This window comes from Schistocerca nitens, chromosome 9, assembly GCF_023898315.1.
Source record: "Schistocerca nitens isolate TAMUIC-IGC-003100 chromosome 9, iqSchNite1.1, whole genome shotgun sequence".
In the NCBI taxonomy this organism is placed as follows: domain Eukaryota; kingdom Metazoa; phylum Arthropoda; class Insecta; order Orthoptera; family Acrididae; genus Schistocerca; species Schistocerca nitens.
Window position 1 is genome coordinate 487,939,047 of NC_064622.1, and position 23,052 is coordinate 487,962,098.

The following is a 23,052-nucleotide window of genomic DNA, read 5'->3' on the forward strand; positions in this document are numbered from 1 at the left end:
ACCAAGGTGTGGACAGGGCCAAGGAATTGACATATCAGACGTGATTTAACACATAAATAATTTATTCATAACATACAATACATAACACCAACTACGTAAATCCTGCTTCGATGTTTACAATTCCCCAAAATGGGAGGGCCACCACTTTCAAATTGGAAAGGCTTTAATTTAAGAAATTAAAACGCCTAATATAGTTTTTAAAAATAATAATAATACAACCCATAAGTAAGCGCTAAGTGAACGCACTCTTAAATCTTTAATTATTAATCACATAGCGTGGGTTTACCACATTTAAATTCTCATTGCAATAACTTATAAACACGGTTGGTAAAATACAAACGTTTGCACTATAATAAATTTTAATAATCCACAATCACTCATAAAACAACATCAGAAGTTCGATACGGAGCATGTAAGCCTGTTTATACAATCTTTCGGACCAAAATAGGCACGAGGGCCACCTTAACAGAATTGCGCTAGTTGCTTTTAGGATAGGTGCTCCCATTAGCTTAATCACTGAGCAGATATTTACTTAAGCGACAGGTAAGATAGTTAATGCAAATAGAAGGTATGGTCTCACACTAGCAGTAGGGTCCTCAGTATCTCCCCTCCTCTATGCTGACGGTTTTTGTATTTCATTCTGCTCCTATTCTATTGGTGTGGCTGAGCGTCGACTGCAGGGAGCCATACAGAAGGCGCAGTCATGGCCTTCACCCATGGCCTTCAGTTTCCACCCATCAAGACTTGCGTCAAGCACTGTCACCTGCATCTGACACTTTACCTCAATAATCATCTACTTAATGTAGTGGGGACCCACCGCTTTTTGGGATTGGTCTTCGACACCCAGTTAACTTGGCTTTCCCATCTTCAGCAGCACAAGGAAAAGTGCTGGTGGCATTTTAATGTTATTCGGTGCCTGAGCCACACCAACTGGGGTGCTGATAGCACTACACTGCTGCAGCTGTACAAAGTCCTTGTGCAGTCCCGTCTTGAGCCTGGTGTACGGTTCTGCATCACCCTCTGCGTTGCAGCTGCTGGAACCTATACACCACTGTGGAGTTCGGCTTGCAGCGCGAGCTTTCCGAAGCAGCCCAATTAACAACCTCCTTGTAGAAGCTGGCGTTCTCTGTTGCGGATTAGGCGATAGCAACTGCTTGTGAATTATACCGCACACATTCATTGTTTGCCTCACAATCCACGTTACCGTCTCGTTTTCCAAAACATGGCGATCCATGTCCTGTGAAGTCAGCCCAGATCAGGAATTCCAACTGCAGTCCATGTCCGGTCACTCCTTACAGCACTTTCCCTCTAGCATGTTTCCTGTGTGTCCACTCAGAAACACCTCCATGTTCCATACCTCGACCACAACTTCGTCTGGACCTATAGCAAGGCCCAAAAGTCTCAGTTTCACCAGAGGCCCTCCGCTTTCTCTCGATTCTCGGCGAGTTCCAGGGCTCAGAAATAGTCTACACCAATGGCTTGATGGCCATGCTGGCTTCACCTACGTTCACGCCGGCCATACTGAAGAGCGCTCCTTGCCAGATGGCTGCATTGTTTTCACTGCAGAGTTGGTAGCAGTCTGTCGCGCTCTTGAGCATATTCGCTTCTACACAGATGAGTCCTTCGTCATCTGTACTGACACCTTAAGCAGCCTAAAAGCTCTCGACCAGTGCTTCCCTCACCATCCTTTGGTAATGACTGTCCAGGAGTCTCTTTATGCCCTCAGAAACAGTGGACGTTCAGTGTCTTTCATTCGGACCCCAGGACATGTTGGGATCCTGGGCAATGAACTTGCTGACAGACTGGCTAAACAAGCTACCGATAACCCTACTCTGGAGATTGAACTCCCAGAGTATGAACTCCAATCGGTCTTACATGGCAAAGTCTTTGGGATCTGGGATACTGAATGGCGTACCCTCAGTACACCAAATAAACTATGTGTTGTCAAGAAGACAACGAATGTGTGGCAGTCACGTGAACCACTCACAGGGACTCTGTTGTCGTTTGCTGGCCCCACATTGGCCATACTTGGATGACCCATGGTCACCTCCTCTGTCGTGAGGATCCACCTCAGAGTTGCTGTGGTTCCCTCTCGACTGTCGTCCACGTCTTGTTCGACTGCCTAATTTTAGCCACTCTGCGGCGGACTTTTAGCCTTCCCAGCACCCTGCCTCTGGTGTAGGGCGACAATGCCTTAATGGCTGTTTTAGTTTTATGTTTTATTCGTGAGGGGGTTTTTTATCACACAATCTGAGTGTGGGAATCTTTCTCTCACAGTCCTCCACCCCTGCCTTCATTTTAATTCTTCCTCTCTCTTTCTTTGCTGTTTTGTTTGCCTTGGTGTTCGTCTTTTCCCTATGTGTATTCATCTCGTCCTTTCTTTTAGGCTGGAGATTTTAGTGTGTTGCAAAGTGGCTGGCTCATCCTTTTTTATTCTTGTGATCAGCCAGCCCAGGCCAACTGCTATATTAATACCTTTTAGTGTACGTTTTCCCCTTGTGGTTAGCTTATTTCGATTTCTCTTTCGGTGTGGTTCTCCATTACTTTTACGCCCAATTACTTTCCCCGAATCCTTTTGAGAATTTTTTTAACTTGCGACTTGTTTGCGTGGGGAGAAAGGGGCTGATGACCCTGCAGTTTCGTCCCTTTACATCCCAAAATAACCCGTAAGAGTTCGGGCAACCTGTGCACATCCGCACAGACGAAGGTCAACACCTGTCGGCAGCTGAGGGTTTCAATTAATTATCATTTATTCTAGAGAAGCTTCACGGTAATCAATGGTATCTGTTCTTTCGAGAACAGTTAATATCTTCATATATAGTTCAAGGGTTGTGTGTGTTGTTTGGGGAAGGAGACCAGACAGCGAGGTCATCGGTCTCATCGGATTAGGGAAGGATGGGGAAGGAAGTCGGCCGTGCCCTTTCAGAGGAATCATCCCGGCATTTTCCTGGAGTGATTTAGGGAAATCACGGAAAACCTAAATCAGGATGGCCGGACGCCGGATTGAACCGTCGTCCTCCCGAATGCGAGTCCAGTGTCTATAGTTAAGGGCTACCCAGCCATTGACCTTTGTCCGTGCGAATGAGCACAGGTTGCCCTAACTCGTACGGGAATCGTCACCTTAGTGTGCGCGAGTTATGAGTGAATGGGCAAATATTAGGAACATTACGAATGTAGATTGTGGACAGTTGGGAATGTTCGTCTTACGGGTAGCGCGCAAGGGACAAGTCCCTGCAGTCGTGCTATTCATCTGTGTTCTCGGTGGCTCAGATGGATAGAGCGTCTGCCTTGTAAGCAGGAGATCCCGGGTTCGAGTCCCGATCTGGGCACACATTTTTAGCTGTCCCCATTGAGGTATGTCAACAACACCTGTCGGCAGATGAGGGTTTTAATTAATTACCATTTATCCAAAATATTTGTTTTCTCAGCCAATTTCAGTTGCAAAAATGTGAAATTTGTTGTGGTATATCGTGAAATATTGCCGCTTCAGACCCTATGGTTTCATTAACTTGCGAGAGGTGGCGGCGCATACGTAACCTTCAAAGTTGTGTGTGTAACGGAGGTGCGTTCCAAGTACAGAGCTGTCATTGAGTTTGTTTTCTTATGGAAAACTAGAGCGTCGCAGATATTCCTAGGCGCTTGCAGAATGTCTACGGAGACCTGGCAGTGAACAAAAGCACGGTGAGTCGTTGGACGAGGTGTCTGCTTTCATCGCAACAAGGTCGCGCAAACCTGTCCGGCATACCACCTGTAGGTCGGCCGCACACAGCTGTAACGTGTGGACACTCTCACTCAAGGTTATCGACGGATGACAAATACCCCGTTGCACAACTGGACGTCGCTGTTGGCAGTGCTGACACACTCGTCCACTAGTTGGAGTACTGAAATGTGTGTGCCGGCCGGGTTCCTCGCCACCTAACAGAAGACCACAAAGAGCAAGGAAGGACCATCTGTGTGGGATCGCTCACGCGTTAGGAGGTTAATCCTGGCCATTTTTTGTCGAACATCGTCACAGACGATAATTTATCACTTCGGATTGGAAACAAAACAGCAATCAATGGAGTGGCGCCACACCACCTCTCCTCTAAAAAAAGTTCAAAGCTGCAACTTCAACCTGCAAAGTCGTGGCGACGGACTTCAGGGTCTCTGAATGAGTAACTCTGATGTCCTCACTCATGGTGCACCGATCAGCTATGAAGTGTATTGTGCTACCCTCAGGAAATTGAAGGAACAGCTGCAGCGTGTTCTTCGCCACAAAAATGCAAACGAACTTCTCGATGACAATGCTTCTTTTGTAACCAAGGAAATTTCCAGAAAGAGATGCTACCTCATCTGTGGCATACCTGTAGCATTAACGATAATTTCGTGAACCTGTACACGCGGATCTTCAGACAACATGTAAAGTACAGCATTTGCGACATCCTCTGTTTCAAGGCGAGGGGCTATGTTGAAGATGTCTGAAGTTATTTTCTTCGAATGAGAGAAAATCTCAGTCTTCACCAGCCCAGGAGAAATCGCCCCAACGCGTATCTTGCTCCCTCTGGCAACCAAATGTTTACGTAAGCCTTCCAGCAGCGTATTGACTGCGTGTTTGCTTACGTGATACATCGCCAGGTAGCTGTTGTACGGCGGAGAGTGAGCAGCCAAGCTGCTGACGTGGATGATGAAGCCGTCGTCCACGCCTCTGGCCAACATGTCTTTCACGGCTCCTCTGGTGGAGATGCTCACACCCAGTGCATTCACGTCCGGGACGCGTCTCCACAAATCCGTAGATGCAGATGTCAGCTCGCTCTCTTCAATGATACCAGCGTCATTAATCAAGACATCAACACCCGAGAAGTTATCCTTCATCCACTATTGTAATTATGTCTTAATGTCTCTTAATAAACGATTGTTACTAGTCAAAAAAAGTACCCTCCACCACACACCGTCAGGTGGCTTGCGGAGTATGGATGGAGATGTAGATGACTGAAGACAAGTCTGTGCGCCCGAGAGGTGCTCACAAAACCTGATTGGACTGTTGTTCCTCGTCTACCCTACAGCCCGAATCTCGCGGCTTCCGACATCGATCTGATTGGTCCAATGAAGGATGCTCTCTGTGGACAGCAGTACGAGGGGGCCGGCCGAAGTGGCCGTGCGGTTAAAGGCGCTGCAGCCTGGAACCGCGAGACCGCTACGGTCGCAGGTTCGAATCCTGCCTCGGGCATGGATGTTTGTGTTGTCCTTAGGTTAGTTAGGTTTAAGTAGTTCTAAGTTCTAGGGGACTAATGACCTCAGCAGTTGAGTCCCATAGTGCTCAGAACCATTTGAACCATTTCTTAGCAGTACGAGGGTGACGCGGAGGTAATTGATGCAACAAGACGTTGACTTCGACTTCGACCAGTAGAGTGTTACCTTGCGGTCATACAGGCCATCCCAGTAAGATGGCGCAAGACAGTCAAATTGAATGGTGATTACGTTGAAAAATATAGTTCTGTAGCCAAGAGAATGGGGGATAATATGGTGTATTGTAAAGCTGCTTTCATAAAAAAACATGTTGCATTACTTATTGAACGCCCCTCCTGGCTTGGTTTCCTTGTCGTTGTCGTTATTTAATTGTCGTTGATGCTACGCGGCGGGGGAGACATGCAAAGTCTCCCGCGTTGTGCGGATCCGCGTCACTGAAGGCCACCCAACGCGAAGGCTGGAATCTTCACGCTCCAGTCGGCAAGAACAGCAGGAACCGTTACACCTTCAACCTCTGTTCGTTTGGCTACGAATGCCTTTTCATAGACCGCACAGTTTGTGATGTAACAAAATCAAAGTGATGTTGTTATTCAATGGAAAAGTTGCAAACTGAGATTTCGCATACTGTTTTATCGGTCACAATTGGCGTAAGAATCATGGATTGACCATTGTCATAAAATATTGCATTATGAAATGTGAATAGTCTTTACTTGCAGTTTCGCGTGGCTTGAAGCAGTCGCAGCTAGCGTGCTATTGATTAAGAAATTGCATTATCGTCTTTCTAATTACTTCATGATCATAGATACGATCATACCCGGTCGTGAAGTTACTCTTATAACAAAACAATTTCCTAAGGGACCAGAAAGTTCTTAACGGCGCAAAAACAACTGTAACATCACACAAAAGGGAAACTGAATATTAAAACTGATGCAGGAAGACGATAAAACAGATTTCTTTTTGTCAATATAGCACGCACATTGGGCTGCTGATCTTGGCGTCTGTAATCTTGGCAAAATGCATAATTAAAATGAAAATAATACTGAGGAGATGATAGGAATGAACACTGCTAAATGATTCAATATTTCCAGAACAAATACTTATTATAACTAAAACATATATCGTACCTTAAGCTTAGTACTACAATGACAGTAGATTTTTATGTCCGTTTCATGTCCATTGAGCGCTCTTTTATATAGCCATTGTCCTCTTGAGTCGCTCGTGCGTCGTCACGATAAGTTATAACAGTTCTTCTTTTTACACTTCACTCAAACTTAGACGGAACACGTTTTTATACATTTAGTAAAACGTTATATCAGACCGCCACAAATGTGCGTCCGTCTTACTTACAAAAAACAGTACAAATCCTTAGCACTCAAGGCTTCATTTGTTCTCCAGCGAACAAAATAGTGAAGGATCCCATATCCATCCGTATTCTACTGTTTACGTTGCCGCCCAAAGACGACGAATTACATTATTTAGGAAATTTCACCATCGCTATACGACGCCTTATTATACATTAATCATTCTTTATAAACAAGTATTCCTTGGGCATGGATGTGTGTTATGTCCTTAGGTTAGTTAGGTTTAAGTAGTTCTAAGTTCTAGGGGACTGATGACCTCATATGTTAATTCCCATAGTGCTCAGAGCCATTTGAACCATTATTGAAACAAGTATTTGCCTTGTGGCTGAAAGTTAACTATTTGCTGTTTTAATGAAGCCAAAAATTGCGAATATCATAAGTTGCACCATCGTTCTTCGACCGAGTCTTTAAGTGGCCGGAAGAGCAGCTGTCCGCCCTATTCTCTTGCCGTATCTAAAGGTATCCACATCGCGAGGTCCATCGTGCAGCAGTTAGGGCCATTTTATGGCAAGTGTTGTTTTCCATTACCTTGCGAGGTGCTCGCCATGTTAGAATTACAATGTTCGTTGTGACTACGATGGTTGTGACTGTGCTGTCGCTATGTTTGCAGTGCGAAATACCGGCGCTGCAAATCGGCATGTAGCGCGATCAGCTCTAACGTCCACCCCTGTTACTGTGATCGCATTCTTGACCAATTCTTTCGTTGTAGTGATTCATGTTAATTAATTTCTGCTATCTATTAGGGCCTGATCTTTGTTCTGAAGACGTTATTGTTTGCGTGAACTTTTCTTTTGACTTGTCCTACAGTAAGCCCTTCGCTCTCCCGGCGGATGAATGATTGTGAGTGATGTTCAAATGTGTGTGTAATTCCTATAGGACCAAACTGCTGAGGTCATCGACCCCTAGACTTACACACTACTTAAACTCACTTACGCACACCCATGCCCGAGGGAGGACTCGAACCTCCGGCAGGAGTGGCCGTCCGATTCGTGACTTGGCGCCTCTAACCGCGCGGCCACTCCGCGCGGCGATTGTGAGTGGTGGTGACTAGGCTACCTCTCATCTACATGTCCATTTCTGGATGGATGCATTGCCTGAATCTAGTGATTTTCATTGGTCCGAAGCTTTGCTGCTGTCTCTCTTTGTTAATCAGTTCTTGACAAGGCGACGGAACACCTGCTGTAACAAACGAAATCCGACGCCTGGAACAATTCAGTAGGTGAAAGATCTGCGAGGGAAGAATGATAGTTGCTACATCTCCGCAGATCCGCAGACCTTGTCTTCCATCTCTCGATAATCTGTATTAATTCAGATTCGTAAGACGGCGGTGATCCCAGCCACAGCTGCAACTATTCAGTCAACAGTCAACCAACACACGCTGGACATTGTCTCTTTGATACTGACAACGTATGACAGCGGTGTCAACAGATATATTGGCGAATGTATGTAAATGTTTTTATGATTATGGCTGTAGTTACCTGGCCTTTGCTTTTCGTCTCAACAAGACTGACTACTCGTAGAACAGGAGGACGATGCTGAGAATGCTGTTTAACGGAAAACAGTTTTAGATCCATTCATTCTTCCACTAACCTTATCTCCAGCGTGGGCACGTATCCAAGGGGACGGGTTCAAATGGTTCAAATAGCTCTAAGCACTATGGCATTTAACATCTGAGGTCGCCAGTCCCCTAGACTTAGAACTACTTAAACCTAACTAACCTAAGAACATCACACACATCAATGCCTGTGGCAGGATTCGAACCTGCGACCGTAGCAGCAACGCGGTTCCGGACTGAAGCGCCTAGAACCGCTCGGCCACAGCGGCCGGCAGCAAGGGGACGGTGGCACCGCCATGGGGATCATGAATGCTCTCACCCTACCCGAAGATTTTCAACCGAAATGTGCAAAACTTAAGGGTGAAAGTAACTTTAGCATGACGTGTCTCTGCCAAGTAACAAAGCTCGATGAAACTTGGACCATTCATATACCGGTCTGCTGCAGTATAGGGCAGAAGGTAACTGAAAGAAATACCAATGAGACTAACACGAACGATAGTTTTATTCAAAGACAGTAATTATACTCAAATCACTGCGATTTAAACAGTTTGTTTGCGTGGTCATCCTTCGCAGCAAGCACAGAAATACCTGTTTTTTTAAATAAAACCGCCTTTTCCTACTGCCACTTAATTTATTTTTCCCAGAAGCGTTTCGCCTTTTTCTTGCTCTAAGGCATCATCACTGGGATCTATAACGATAGAGTTTTGTTATTTTTGGATCATCAAACAGTTCACGTAGCGATTTTTTATGTAAAAATTGCTGTGCTGTGGTGTGCGTTTCCTCTCATCTGAAGGTCGCACTACCACTTTATAACCGACATGTAAGCATAATTTTGAGTTGCGACCTTCTCCACACTGTTCACCATGCTTCTTCTTTTTCGTGGTGTACTATTATTCTTTTGCCACTCGATATAGATATTTCTTCGAATACTGTGCTTTTAACAACGGAAACATTGTAACTTCATCACATTTTTCCTCCTCTTTGGTGTGTTTACCTACTTGTTGCCAGCCTAACGAAGTATAAGTAGGTTTTAACCAACTTCTATTCATGATATTTATATTGTGTGTGTTTATGAGAGAGAGAGGGAGCTGCTGAGGAGAGTGTGTGTGTGTGTGTGTGTGTGTGTGTGTGTGTGTGTGTTTGCGGGGGGGGGGGCGGGGGGGGACGTTGGTTTGAATTGTTGGGTGTTGAATATGAATGTACTAGCTGTTAGCGAGTGGCTGAAAGCTTTGGTAACAGGTGATTTGACTGTTCGTTTCAATGTTCTGTGGATGGGTTCACGGATAAGTGAGTGTGAAGATGTTGGGTGGTATTATTACTATATTGGATGGTATTATTACATTAACCCTCTTTGGGAGCGTTATTCTACTATTTTATCTATAAGTGTAAACATGAATTGTTTGGCATGCGTACTTGATCATTCAAAACGGTTTTCCTTTCTACTTTGGTTTTCTGTATGTGGTAATTTTCTTGCACGGTTAGGAGACGTTTTTTACTGTTGATTCTAATTATTTTCATGTCTTCTTCTCTAGTGGCTGGTTTGTGGCCATGTTCTCTTAGGTGTTCTGCGAATGTGGAGAGGTTCGTGCCACATTTCCAGGCTCTCACGTGTTCTTTGTATCTGAGGTCAAATGTTCTACCTGTTTGACCTATGTATCTGCCTTCACAAACGTTACAGAGTAGTCGATATGTACCTGCGTTCTGGTATATGTCTCTCATTTTTGTCAGTTTTGGGGTGTATTTTTGTATATGATGTCTGTTGTGTATGCAATGTTTATTTCCTGTCTTTTGAAAATGTTGGTGATTTTACGTGTGAGTTTGTGTTTGCACGTCATTGTGCACCATCTTGTGTTTTCTTTCATCTTTTTCTGCTTATTCTGTGCAGTTGTTATGGGTCTGCATGTTTGTGTTTGGTTCTATTATGTTGTTGTCTGTGCTTATTGTCTGCTTATATTTTACTTTTAGTTTTGTTATTTAGTTTTGTGACTATGTTACTATCCTAAGCACTGTTTTGTGCTATCTGCATTATTATGTCTAGTTCTTTTTGGTAGTTTTCTTTGGTGAGTGGCACTGTGTTGAGTCTATGGAGCATGTGTCGAAGTGCTGCTTGCTTTTGTGAGTGTGGGTGGTTCGAGGATTGGGGAATGATAATGTCTGTTGCTGTGGGTTTACGATAAATTTCAAACATATGCTTATTGTTTTGTTTTTTGGTTGTTATATCCAAAAGTTAATTTGGTTGTTCTATTCTCTTTGAATTGTAAATGTTTTATTTTTATGTTTCTTGTTGACGTCAGTATGTAGTTTCTCAATTTTTGTTGGTGGTTCATCTATTAAGAAAAGTATGTCATCCATACACCTGAAGCAATATAATATGTTGCTCTCGTTTGCTACTGTTTTTGTGAAAATGATCTGTTCAGTGTGGTTTACAAAAATGACATTGGTAATCCATCTTCTTGTAAATAAAACTCATTGTAATTTTGTTCTGTTATGAGCTCTATTAATGTGCGTATTTCCTTAATCTGATTATCACGGAGTTGGCTGTAAGTTTTTAGATTCTTATCTACGATTTCTATTGTTTCTGGTACTGATATGTTGGAATACATGTTTCCTATATCAAATAAGAGGATTTTTATATCTTTTATTTGTTGTATTAGCTCTCTAGTGTTTTTAATAATTCTGTCTTCTTGTACTTTGAAATTTTCAGACAGTAATTTTAAAATGTATCCTGCAAGGCTGTAAGTGGGGATTTTCTGAAGTCCAGTGTTCGTCTCACAGGACGATTCGGCTTGTCAACTTTTGGTTGGCTTCGGAGGACAGGTGCAGTGGTATTAATCTGTGTCAGCTTCCTTTTCTCCATGCTACTCAGTGCGATGTCAATATTTTCCAGAATGTTTTTTACTTTTGTCTGCAATCTGTTTGTTGAATCTGATTTTAATTTTGTAATGTTACTTTGTGAGATGAATTCTTGTGGTTTTTCAATGTATTGCTCTTTGTCTCTCAGTACTTGTTTGCTTTTGAAATGATAACATTTTCATTTTGAAGTTTTCTCCTAAGTTTTCCGAGAGTTGCAAATTCTGTGTTTTTGTTGTTTTTGTGCTGCTGTGTTCTTATACTGGTTATTATATTATGGATTTCTTTCCATACTCGTTACCTAGTTAGTCCAATGTTGACATTACTGTTTTCATTCCTACCTTCCCTTGTCAAAACACTTTCTGCTTCTATAATTAGATTTTCTATGTAATCTTCATCTATATTTCTGAAATAACATTGTATTTTAATCCTTTCTCCAACAGCTGTCCTTATTTAATGTTTAAATGTGTGTCTGTAAGGTTCACTAATCTTGGGTAGAATTGCTGTGTGTGGTTTTATTCGCTGTGTGTAATGGTCTTGTGTTGTGAGGAAACGCAAATCACAGAAAATCGTCAGTAAATACTTTTTTACATAAGAAATCGCGACGTGAATTGTTTGATAATCTAATAATAACAAAACTCTATCGTTATATATCGCACTGGTGATGCCTTAGAGCAAGAAAAAGGCTAAATGCGCATGGGAAGAGTAATCAAATGCCACCAGGAAAGGCGGTCTTATTTACAAAACAAGTATCAACGCTATTTTTTATGATACTCTGCACATTACAATAGTCGGTACATGGTTCTTATTAGGGTATTTGATCAGCGTGGTCGGCAGTGTACGCTTCTCAAAATGCTCCGATGCTGGCCATAATGTTGGTAAGAAGTTCTTATGGAAAAGCGTTCCATTCCTCCAGCAGCGCGGTTGACAGCTGCTGGACAGTCGCTGGAGCCTGTGGACGTGCTGCAATGCAATACGTTTCACCAATGCATGCCACGTGTGCTCGATGGGATTTAAGTCGAGGGAACGTGCACGCCAGCCCATTCACCGAATACCCTCTCGTCCCAAGAGCTCCTCAACCTACCCTTTTCGATGAGGTCGCGTGTTGTCATCCATGAAAATGAAGTTAGGGCCGAATGTAGCGCTAAACAGACGCACATGGGCAGTGAGTACTGTGTGATGGGTGTACCGTGATCAAAGATTTGGAGAACAGTACGTCCATGCAGCATTGCGCCTGTCCTCACTGTCAACACTTGGATCGCTAAAACTATCATGTTCGGCGACCTTCCTGGGTGCTTTACGTGTTCCCACCACTCGCCATATGAGGGTACGTCCAGTATTATCGCACACGATCGTGTCAGTGTTCCAGCTGTTACAGTGTGGGCAGGTGTCAAGTTGCAAGTGCGTGCGGACCTCCAAATCTGTGATCGCGCTACAGTCTCCGGTCAAGGTTGTTGTGACAGTGTGTTCCTTTGTCATGTGCATCTGTTCAGCGCTACATTCGGCCCTTGTTAAGATACCCCTTGTGTTCAAGCCAAATTCTATTTCCTTATTTTCCAGTTTTACAGTTTTGCATCGCGTCTGCGGATGTGAGTAAAGCAGTACTAAAGAACGCTCACAGTCGGCAGTAAGATTTAAGTTCCCACGCTGGCTGAAGCAGCCGGTGGACCATATGGCGTTGCCAGTTGACGGTGGTGTAAGGCGCTGTAGATAGACATGAGAACGCCCGTTGCGTCAGCAGCAAGGTATGTATTGTGGCGTGAAGCAAGTAATGTTGCTTAAGAAATATTTGGTAATAAAAGTCGCTTTTTCAATACATCTATTAGGTCACAATTACTTTTTTAAAACGTCACCATCGATCATGTTAATAAATGAATAATAATGTTTCAGCTAATGAAAATGTACGACCTCTACGAAATATCACGAGTGTTAATTACGATGTACAGGATGCGCCCTGTAATCGTCAGTCGTCGATAGGATACCTTGCGATCTAGTTCTGTCGTAAGACCATGCTCTCAGGAAATTGTTAGTTTTCAGTTAATCACTATTAACTGTGTCGATGTTATAAGTTTGTGGTGTACAGTAAATAAATACGTCATAATGGTATCCCTTTTTGAACGTTATTCCGAATAGTATAGCTTCTCGTGTCATTATTTAGAATCATACTAAGTAGAATTAGATTAGCAAATGAGACACTTAAAGTAGTAGATGAGTTTTGCTATTTGGGGAGCAAAATAACTGATGATGGTCGAAGTAGAAATGGTTCAAATGGCTCTGAGCACTATGGGACTTAACTGCTGAGGTCATCAGTCCCCTAGAACTTAGAACTACTTAAACCTAACTAACCTAAGGACGTCACACACATCCACGCCCGAGGCAGGATTCGAACCTGCGACCGTAGCGGTCGCTCAGTTCCAGACTAGCGCCTAGAACCGCTCGGCCACTCCGGCCGGCTGTCGAAGTAGAGAAGATATAAAATGTAGACTGGCAATGGCAAGGAAAGCGTTTCTGAAGAAGAGAAATTTGTTAACATCGAGTATAGATTTAAGTGTCAGGAAATCGTTTCTGAAAGTATTTGTATGGAGTGTAGCCATGTATGGAAGTGAAACATGGACGATAAATAGTTTGGACAAGAATAGAATAGAAGCTTTCGAAATGTGCTGCTACAGAAGAATGCTGAATAGTTTGGTGGGTAGATCACATAACTAATGAGGAGGTATTGAACACAATTGGGAAGAAGAGAAATTTGTGGCACAACTTGACTAGAAGAAGGAATCGGTTGGTAGGACATGTTCTGAGCCATCAAGGGATCACCAACTTAGTATTGGAGGGCAGCGTGGAGGGTCAAAATCGTAGAGGAAGACCAAGAGATGAATACACTAAGCAGATTCAGAAGGATGTAGGTTGCAGTAGATACTGGGAGATGAAGAAGCTTGCACAGGATAGAGTAGCATGTAGAGCTGCATCAAACCAGTCTCAGGACTGAAAACCACAGAAACTAAGTAGAATTCCACTTTACAGAGCACACGGCGCTGATACAGGCACATAAATTTTGAGAGCTTTTCGGCAAAACAGATGGAAGAAACACTACACGTTGATTCTCTAAGGTAGTCCAAGTACGCATTGTCTTACTCTCCGAAAACCTCTGATGACAAAGCAGGGTCACCCATATTGTACCCCTCTTATACCACGCTCTAGGGACACACTGGCTGAACTGAGACATTTCTGGAGGCGTAGTACAAGTGGGGTGTTCTTGCACCCTGACTTCATTTTCATAGATGAGAATGCGAGTCCGAATCGAACAGCGTTGGTTGAAGACTACTTGGAACGAGGGGATATTCTGCGAATAGATTGGTCTGCCCGTTCCCTCTACTTAAATCCCAACGAGCACGCCTGGGATACGTTGAGCAGACGTCCACGTGCACCAGCGCCCATGCAGCAGTTGTCAGCTGGGGTTTACCACAAGAACTCCTTACCAATCTTGGGGCTGAAATGGCAACACACTGCAGAGCATGTACTGGTGTCCGTGCCGATGACACATCCTAGTAAGGACCATGCCGCGCCTTTTGTAATGTCCGGAGGACCACAGTAAATTGCGGCGACTTGAGGGTAATTATTGTATTTGGATGAAAGTGTAGTTTATGTTCGTCTAATTGCGCATTTCTTTCAGTTACCGTCTGTACTATACTGCAGCAGTTCTTTCTGTGTACGGCCCAAGTCTCATTGACGTATGTTAGCTGGTAGAGACACTCCATGCGGAAACTACTTTCGTTGTTCTTAAGTTTTCTTCAACAGTGAATACTCAGATGCAACTATTTTCATATTGCACAGATAATTTTCGGAGAATAAAATACCGTGAAACTAAGAGTGCCATAAGTTCTAGAAGTCACAAGCTGTGGGGCCTGCCCGTAAGGACGGGCATGCGGCCTCACCGACTGCGAACATCCCAGTGAGGTATAGGTAGACGGCCACTCGCAGATTGACCGTACGTGCTGTCAACGACAAACCCGTTACAGTGCGTGATTTCAAAGGTAGGACCAGAGTATTACAAGACGATGAATGAAATGGGACAGAAGGGAAAATACCCTCACAAAAAAGCAACAACAGACAGACTGCCTTCCCTAGCGTGTAGGCGGAAACTAGTAACAGAAACATCAGCCCGCTCAGTTAGACGATCGCACAGCGCCGGCTTGTAGAACTGTGTTCTCACTCGCAGTGCTACGTTGACCTCTGACGATTCACACTTCAGTTTGATGTTGTGTAAATTACGAGGTGAGACATTGTTGCTATTACAAGTATTAAATTACACACTTGTCTAATTGTCGAATGTATCCTTTTGAAAGGACACAAATGTCAACCTCGCCGGCACGTGGTATCCCCTGCTACGCTAACGAGGCTCTGGCGACCGAGTTTCTCCCGGGATAAGGAGAACCCTCTACTAAGTCAACGACCTTCTAGAGGGCGGATGAGCTGGTAGAGCAAGGGCACCCTCTTGTCCTTGGAGCGAGAAATCACTCCTAAAGACGGAAGAATCACCAAGGGTGGTCAACGGCATAGGATGCTGAAGGCAACGGGAAACCACAGCATTAAAGATCCAAAGGATATCCCCAGGAAAACTCATCATGGCAGAGTTCAATGTCAAATTATCCGGAGTTTCAACTCCCCCACTCGGATCTCCGGGGGGGAGAGCCTTGAACAATGCCACAAGTAAATACAAAAATAATGCAACAATAGCAACTTGGAATGTAAGATCATTATACCAACCAGGCAAAGTAAATAATGTTATACAAGAAATGAAACATCTAAAAATTAATATTTTGGGTGTAAGTGAAACAAGATGGCCTGACTCAGGAGAAATGACCATTGACAACATGAAAGTATATTACTCGGGAAATTCTGGTAGCCAGCACAGGAATGGGGTAGGAATAATTTTAGATGAGTATGCTAGTAAATCTGTCAAAAGCATTTTACCAATCTCAGATAGAGTAATCAGTCTACATTTACAAACGAAACAAACAAATATTAATTTAATCCAAATCTATGCTCCAACAGCCGACAAAGACCAAGAAGAAATAGGAAAATTTTATGAAGAAGTAACACAAGCAATAGGAACCTCAAAAAGCAGAGACATTATTATCATCATGGGAGATTTTAATGCCAAAATAGGTGAAGGAAGTGAAGGTGATCTTATTGGACCTTTTGGTTTAGGAACAAGAAATGAAAGAGGAGATTTGCTGTCACAATTTTGCCAGGAAAACAATCTGTCTATTACAAACACATTTTTTAAACTCCCAAAACGAAGAATTTATACTTGGAAATCACCAAGAGACTGTAATGAAGAAGTTTGCAGAAATCAAATTGATTTCATACTTATAAACAAGAGGTACAAAAATTCTATTCATGGTGTGAAAACATATCCGGGAGCTGATATATTTTCTGATCATAACCTTTTAGTAGCAAAGTTCCATGTGAAACTGAAAGCCATACAAAAGAAACAAAAGAAGGACTATATAAATACAACTATTCTAAGAGACCCCTTGACTAAACAAAAGACTTCTGAAGAGATTAATAAGGAATTAGTTAGGATAAAGAATAATCAAACAGAAGATATTGATGGCAAATGGGAACTTATAAAAGACACATTAAATAATGCATGTAAAAACACAATGGTGACCAAACACGACAACATGAAAAAGAAGTGGATGACAGAGAAGATATTACAATTGATGGAACAAAGAAGAATACTTAAAAATAGAGATGAAAGTGAGTATAAAAGATTACATGCAGAAATACGAAAAGAAACACGGCGAGCAAAAGAAGAATGGTACAAGGAACAATGCTCTGAAATTGAGAGTTATGAAACAAGACATGATAGTTTCAACTTACACAAAAAAGTTAAAGATTTAGCTGGACTTAATAAAAAGAAAAGTACAAGTTTATTGTTAGATAAAAATGACAAAATAATTCCTGATGTTAAAGGTAAACTGGACAGGTGGACAGAATATGTCAAAGAACTATTTGAAGACACAAGGAAAGATCAAAAATTTTATGATAACATGATTGGAGAACGAGGACCAAGAATATCGAAAGAAGAAATATTACATGTTATCAACAAATCGAAGACAGGAAAAGCCCCTGGACCGGATAAGATACCAAATGACATCCTGAAACTCATAGGAATAGACCATATAGATATATTTGTACAATTGTTTAATGATATTTATAATTCGGGAATTATTCCTAGGGATTGGTTGACATCTACCTTTGTTACATTACCCAAAAAGGCTAATGCCAAAACTTGTAATGATCACCGTACAATAAGCTTAATGAGTCACACCTTAAAGATATTTCTAAAAGTTATACACCAACGAATATACAAAAAAGTAGAAGAAGGTATAAGTGAAACACAATTCGGTTTTAGAAGTTCCCTCGGTACAAGAGAAGCATTGTTTGCTTTTAACATATTAGCGCAACGATGTATGGAGGTTAACCAGCCACTATATGTGTGCTTTCTGGATTATAATAAAGCATTTGACAAAGTTCGTCATGATCATCTCATAGAATTGTTAGAAAAGAAAACACTTGATAAGAAAGACATCCGCATTATATACAACCTCTACTACAATCAAACCGCAACCGTGAAGGTAGAAAATGAATTATCGAATGATATAGAGATAAAGAGGGGTGTGAGACAAGGTTGCGTTCTCTCACCCTTATTGTTTAATATGTATTCAGAAGACATAATCCAGGCAGCTCTATCAAATGAAATAGCTGGCATTAAAGTGAATGGGCTAAACATTAACAATGTTAGGTTTGCTGATGACACTGTACTACTAGCTGGAAACCTCAAAGATCTACAATTACTTCTTGACAAAGTCGCAGAAAAAAGTGAAGAATTTGGCTTGACTCTTAACGTAAGCAAGACTAAGTTCATGGTGATATCTAAAACACACCAACAAGAAAATCTTACAAGCAATAGGGAAAGAGTCGATCAAGTACGTAAATTTAAATATCTCGGAACAATTGTAAATGAGGAGATTGAAAGCTCAGAAGAAATTAAATCGAGAATAGGACAGGCCAGAAGTATCTTTAATAAGATGAAAAATGCATTCTGTTCGAGAGACATTTGTTTAAACACAAAAATGAGGTTGCTAAGATGCTATGTATTCTCAAAATTATTATACGGAATGGAAGCGTGGACATTGAAAAAGAAGGACATGAACAGTTTAGAAGCTTTTGAACTGTGGGCATATAGAAGAATACTTAGAATTAGTTGGGTGTCGAGGATTACTAATCAAGATGTCCTAAGAAGAATGGGAAAGGAAAAAGAATTAATTAAAACTATTAAAGTAAGGAAGCTACAATATTTAGGCCATGTTATTAGGGGAGTAAATTACAAAATATTGCGAATAATACTAGAAGGGAAAATTTGTGGGAAGAGAACGAGGGGTAGAAGACGGACATCCTGGATTGACAATTTAAAAAATTGGTACAACTGTTCAACGTCAGAACTCCTTAGATCGGCCAAATCAAGATCAGAAATTGCCATGATGACAGCCAACCTTCTTAGAGGAGACGGCACATGAAGAAGAAGAATTTCTAGTAACTGCAATTTCCTATTTATTGATGTAAACTAATTTGTAAATTTTATGGTAGTGAAATAACTTCTTATTGTTGATGAACTGACCATTTACGACCACGCTACAAGTGCATTTCGCCCTCTTTCTTCTTTCCGCTACATCATCAAACAGTCGCTATGCTCTCACTTCTCTTCTTTCGGTTTTTGTACTTGTTCTCTTGCGCTTTCACTTGTTCTTCCTGCTTGAAACCCTAACAAACTTTGCATTCTGTTACGATACACGTCCCATTCTAACGTGAGGGTTTCCTCGGAGTCTCATAGTATTTCCGAGCTTCTTTAAACCACTTCGTGGTGCTAACCAAATATTTGTTTGAAACGTCTGTTTTTGCCCGTTCTCTACAGATGCGCAAGAAATATGAGCCCCCCTTTCCTCACGGCCTTCGAGATCGTTTCCACGATCTGGTACACTCCCCTGCTGCTCCGAAGTTTCCATGATCTCCATCTGACATAGCTTCGTAGAGACGCATTCAGTGGCTTACCGGCGTTCTGCTTTGACCATAGTGTCTTGAGCTTGGCACTCCAAGAGACACTTTTTGCTGCAAAAGTTTTCAGTCAGCCCTTGCCCTCTCTCTCCATTTTGGAGATCCGATCGCCTATCACACCTTTCTCTAGTCCATTTTCTTGTATGGTCTCATCGGGGATGCTTTGATTTCCTTACCCTCTTAATTTGGCTTATCTCTGTTTCGACTAATTTTGCTCTATAATGAATTTCTTTTTTTCTATCGAGATCTTTAAAATTGTTAAATCAGAACACATTTATGACACGTTAAAAATCAAGCTCACTGCAATGATATATGAGGGTGATAGGGAGGGGGTGGCGCGGGGGGCACAGAGACGAAAGCAAAATGTACCCCCACTAACGGCCTTCCCACAGCAAGCCCGATCTCCCGGAACCGCGCCTGCTTCAGCTGGACATTGTACCAGACTGTATGTCCAGGAATGTGCAGGGATCGTGTGAGCGATACTCATCGGGCGGGAAACTGTTTGAGTGTTCCACATGTCGGCGGACGTTATGGACCGAGATGTGCGCCCCTTGGACCCAGCTCCGACCATCATCCAACGTGAATTACAGGCGCTAGCTGAGCGCTTCAGGTGCTGGGGATCAGTATGGGTCACCGGAACATGTTGGCCCCTGGCGGTCCGCGTCTAATTCAGACGCTCACAAGTGCACATTTCAGACAATTGGAAATTTGTGGTAAGTTCTATGGGACAAACTGCTGAGGCATACACAGTACGTAATGTAACGAACTTACGGCAAGGACAACATATATAATGTGTGTGTGTGTTGTCCTTACACCGGCCGGAGTGGCCGAGCGGTTCTATTCGCTTCAGTCTGGAACCACGCGACCGCTACGGTCGCAGGATCGAATCTTGCCTCGGGCATGGATGTGTGTGTGATGTCCTTAGGTTGGTTAGGTTTACGTAGTTCTAAGTTCTAGGCGACTGATGATCTCAGATTTTAAGCCCCATAGTGCTTAGAGCCAATTGAACCACCGTAAGTTACACTACTGGCCATTAAAATTGCTACACCAAGAAGAAATGCAGATGATAAACGGATATTCAAAGACAAATATATGATACTAGAACTGACATGTGATTACATTTTCACGCAATTTGGGTGAATAGATCCTGAGAAATCAGTACCCAGAACAATCACCTCTGGCCGTTATAACGCCCTTGATACGCCAGGGCATTGAGTCAAACAGAGCTTGGATGGCATGTACAGGTACAGCTGCCCATGCAGCTTCAACACGATACCACAGTTCATCTAGAGTAGTGACTGGCGTATTGTTACGAGCCATTTGCTCGGCCATCATTGACCAGACGTTTTCAATTGGTGAGAGATCTGGAGAAAGTGCTTGCCAGGGCAGCAGTCGAAAATGACCTGCAACATGCGGTCGTGCATTTCCTGCTGAAATGTGGTGTTTCGCAGGGATCGAATGAAGGGTAGAGCCACGGGTCGTAACACATCTGAAATGTAACGTCCACTGTTCAAAGTGCCGTCAATGCGACCAAGAGGTGACCGAGACGTGTAACCAATGACACCCCGTACCATCACGCCGGGTGATACGCCAGTATGGCGATGGCGAATACACGCTTCCAATGTGCGTTCACCGCGATGTCTACAAACACGGATGCGACCATCATGTTACTGTAAAAAGAACCTGGATTCTTCCGAAAAATGACGTTTTGCCATTCGTGCACCCAGGTTCGTCATTGAGTACACCATCGCAGGCGCTCCTGTCTGTGATGCAGCGTCAGAGGTAACCGCAGTCATGGTTTCCGAGCTGATAGTCCATGCTGCTGTAAACGTCGTCCAACTGTTCGTGCAGATGGTTTTTGTCTTGCAAACGTCCCCATCTGTTGACTCAGAGATCGAGACGTGGCTGCACGATCCGTTACAGCCATGCAGATAAGATGCCTGTCATCTCGACTGCTAGTGATACGAGGCCGTTGGAATCCAGCACGGCGTTCCGTATTACCCTCCTGAACCCACCGATTCCATAATCTGCAAACAGTCATTGGATCTGTACCAACGCGAGCAGCAATGTCGCAATACGATAAACCGCAATCGCGATACGCTACAATACGACCTTTATCAAAGTCGGAAACGTGATTGTACGCATTTATCCTCCTTACACGTGGCATCACAACAACGTTTCGCCAGGCAACGCCGGTCAACTGCTATTTGTGTATGAGAGAGAAATCGGTAGAGATGGAGCCCCTCCACGCCCGCACCAACGTGGTGACCAAACCAAACGTTCTACTGTCACCTCCGTAAAACATGTTAGTTATCTAGTAAGTGGATCACAGGATGCTGGACTGTGATGTTGTCCGTGCGTCTGGGTAAGGCTACGCATTAACACGGTCCATCAGGTGATAGATAGTGGACGAAACGCGAGTGAGGGTAGCGATTTGAAGAGCAGAGGGAAAAATGTGCCATGGCTCGTGCCGTGGGAAAAAAACCTCTGCGACAGTGGGATGGGTAGTAAGAGCAGTGGTGGCTTACTAGCTGCGATAGCTCATGCAAGGTTGGATTTGTTAGTATAGGTATCATGCATCATTACCGTGACAAGCGATGGCGATGTGTCCCAGTTGCTGCAGCTGCTACATTCCTGGAACAATCAAGATCGTTATACAGTAGTGGGAGATCGGCCATAGATGATCTCACTGTGTGGGGGATGTGTGGAGCTTGTTTGCATGCAGTGTACGGTACGGCTTCCCTGTGTGGTGCCAGTTATTCGGCAGTGTGTTCTAGCTGGATATCCAGTAATGGCGTCTGATTAACAGGGGCTCGGCTGTGCCGTTATGTTTGCGTATGCTTGGCCATAGATGTTATGTCCTTACAAGTATGTCTTTTGGTCTTTTATGTTTCCATCTATGGTTGTGGTCGTAGTTTCCCAGATTCAGAGTAAACGGGTTCTGCGAATGTCTGGAGTTTCTGTATAGTCTTGTGGTGAGTTTGTGGATTACCTCCGTGAGAGTCTCAAGTCGGTATTCCCGGTGAAGGTCCGCGATGCGTGTGTATCGTGGAGCGTTGCTTATGATTTTGAGTACTTTGTTTTGTATGAGCTGCAGACGGCGCAGGCGTGTAGGCGCAGCGTATCCCCAGACGGGAGCTGCGTATGTCATCAGGGGTCATGTACATGGACCTCGACACCCTTCTGTTCAGTGTGCTACGCCTGTTGAGCATAGGATAGAGCTGTTTGAGCCTCGCGCTAGCTCGGTTGGTCATGTGTTGTATGTGGTCCCCCCAGAGTAATTTCCGGTCCAACCAGACACCGAGGTATTTGACTTTCTCGCGGGAACGTATTGGACGTGCATGTAGAGTTATTGGTCTGTAGTAGCGGTGTTTGCGCAGTTGCTTCGGTCTTCTAGTGAACAGAACGGCTTCGCACTTGTCGACGTTTACTCTAACACGCCATTTTTCCAACCAAGGCTCGGCCACTCTGAGTGCAGTCTGTAGGCGTGACGTAATGTTTGATGGTTTCCAATCTTGCGCAAGGATGGCTGTGTCATCCGCGTAGATTGCCATCATTGTGTTGTGTGTGGTTGGAAGATCGTTTATGTAGAGGTTAAACAGTAGGGGCCCTAGGATGCTTCCCTGGGGTACTCCCGCGTGTATACCGTGTCGTGTTGATTGTTTTCCCTGCACGTCAGTCTTGAAACTCCTGTCTGTGAGGTATGAGTGTATTAGACGCAGCAGCCCGTCGGGGAATCCCGCGTCGCTGAGTTTGCGGATGAGGCCGTTGTGCCATAGACGGTCGAAAGCCTTTTCGATGTCCAGGAACACTGCCCCTGTATGTTGAAGCCATGTGTTATATGTTCAACGACCCGTAGGAGTTGTTGTGTTGTGGTGATTCCTGAAGCCGAATTGCTCTGGTCTCAGGATGTCATTTGTTATGCAGTGCCTAGTGATG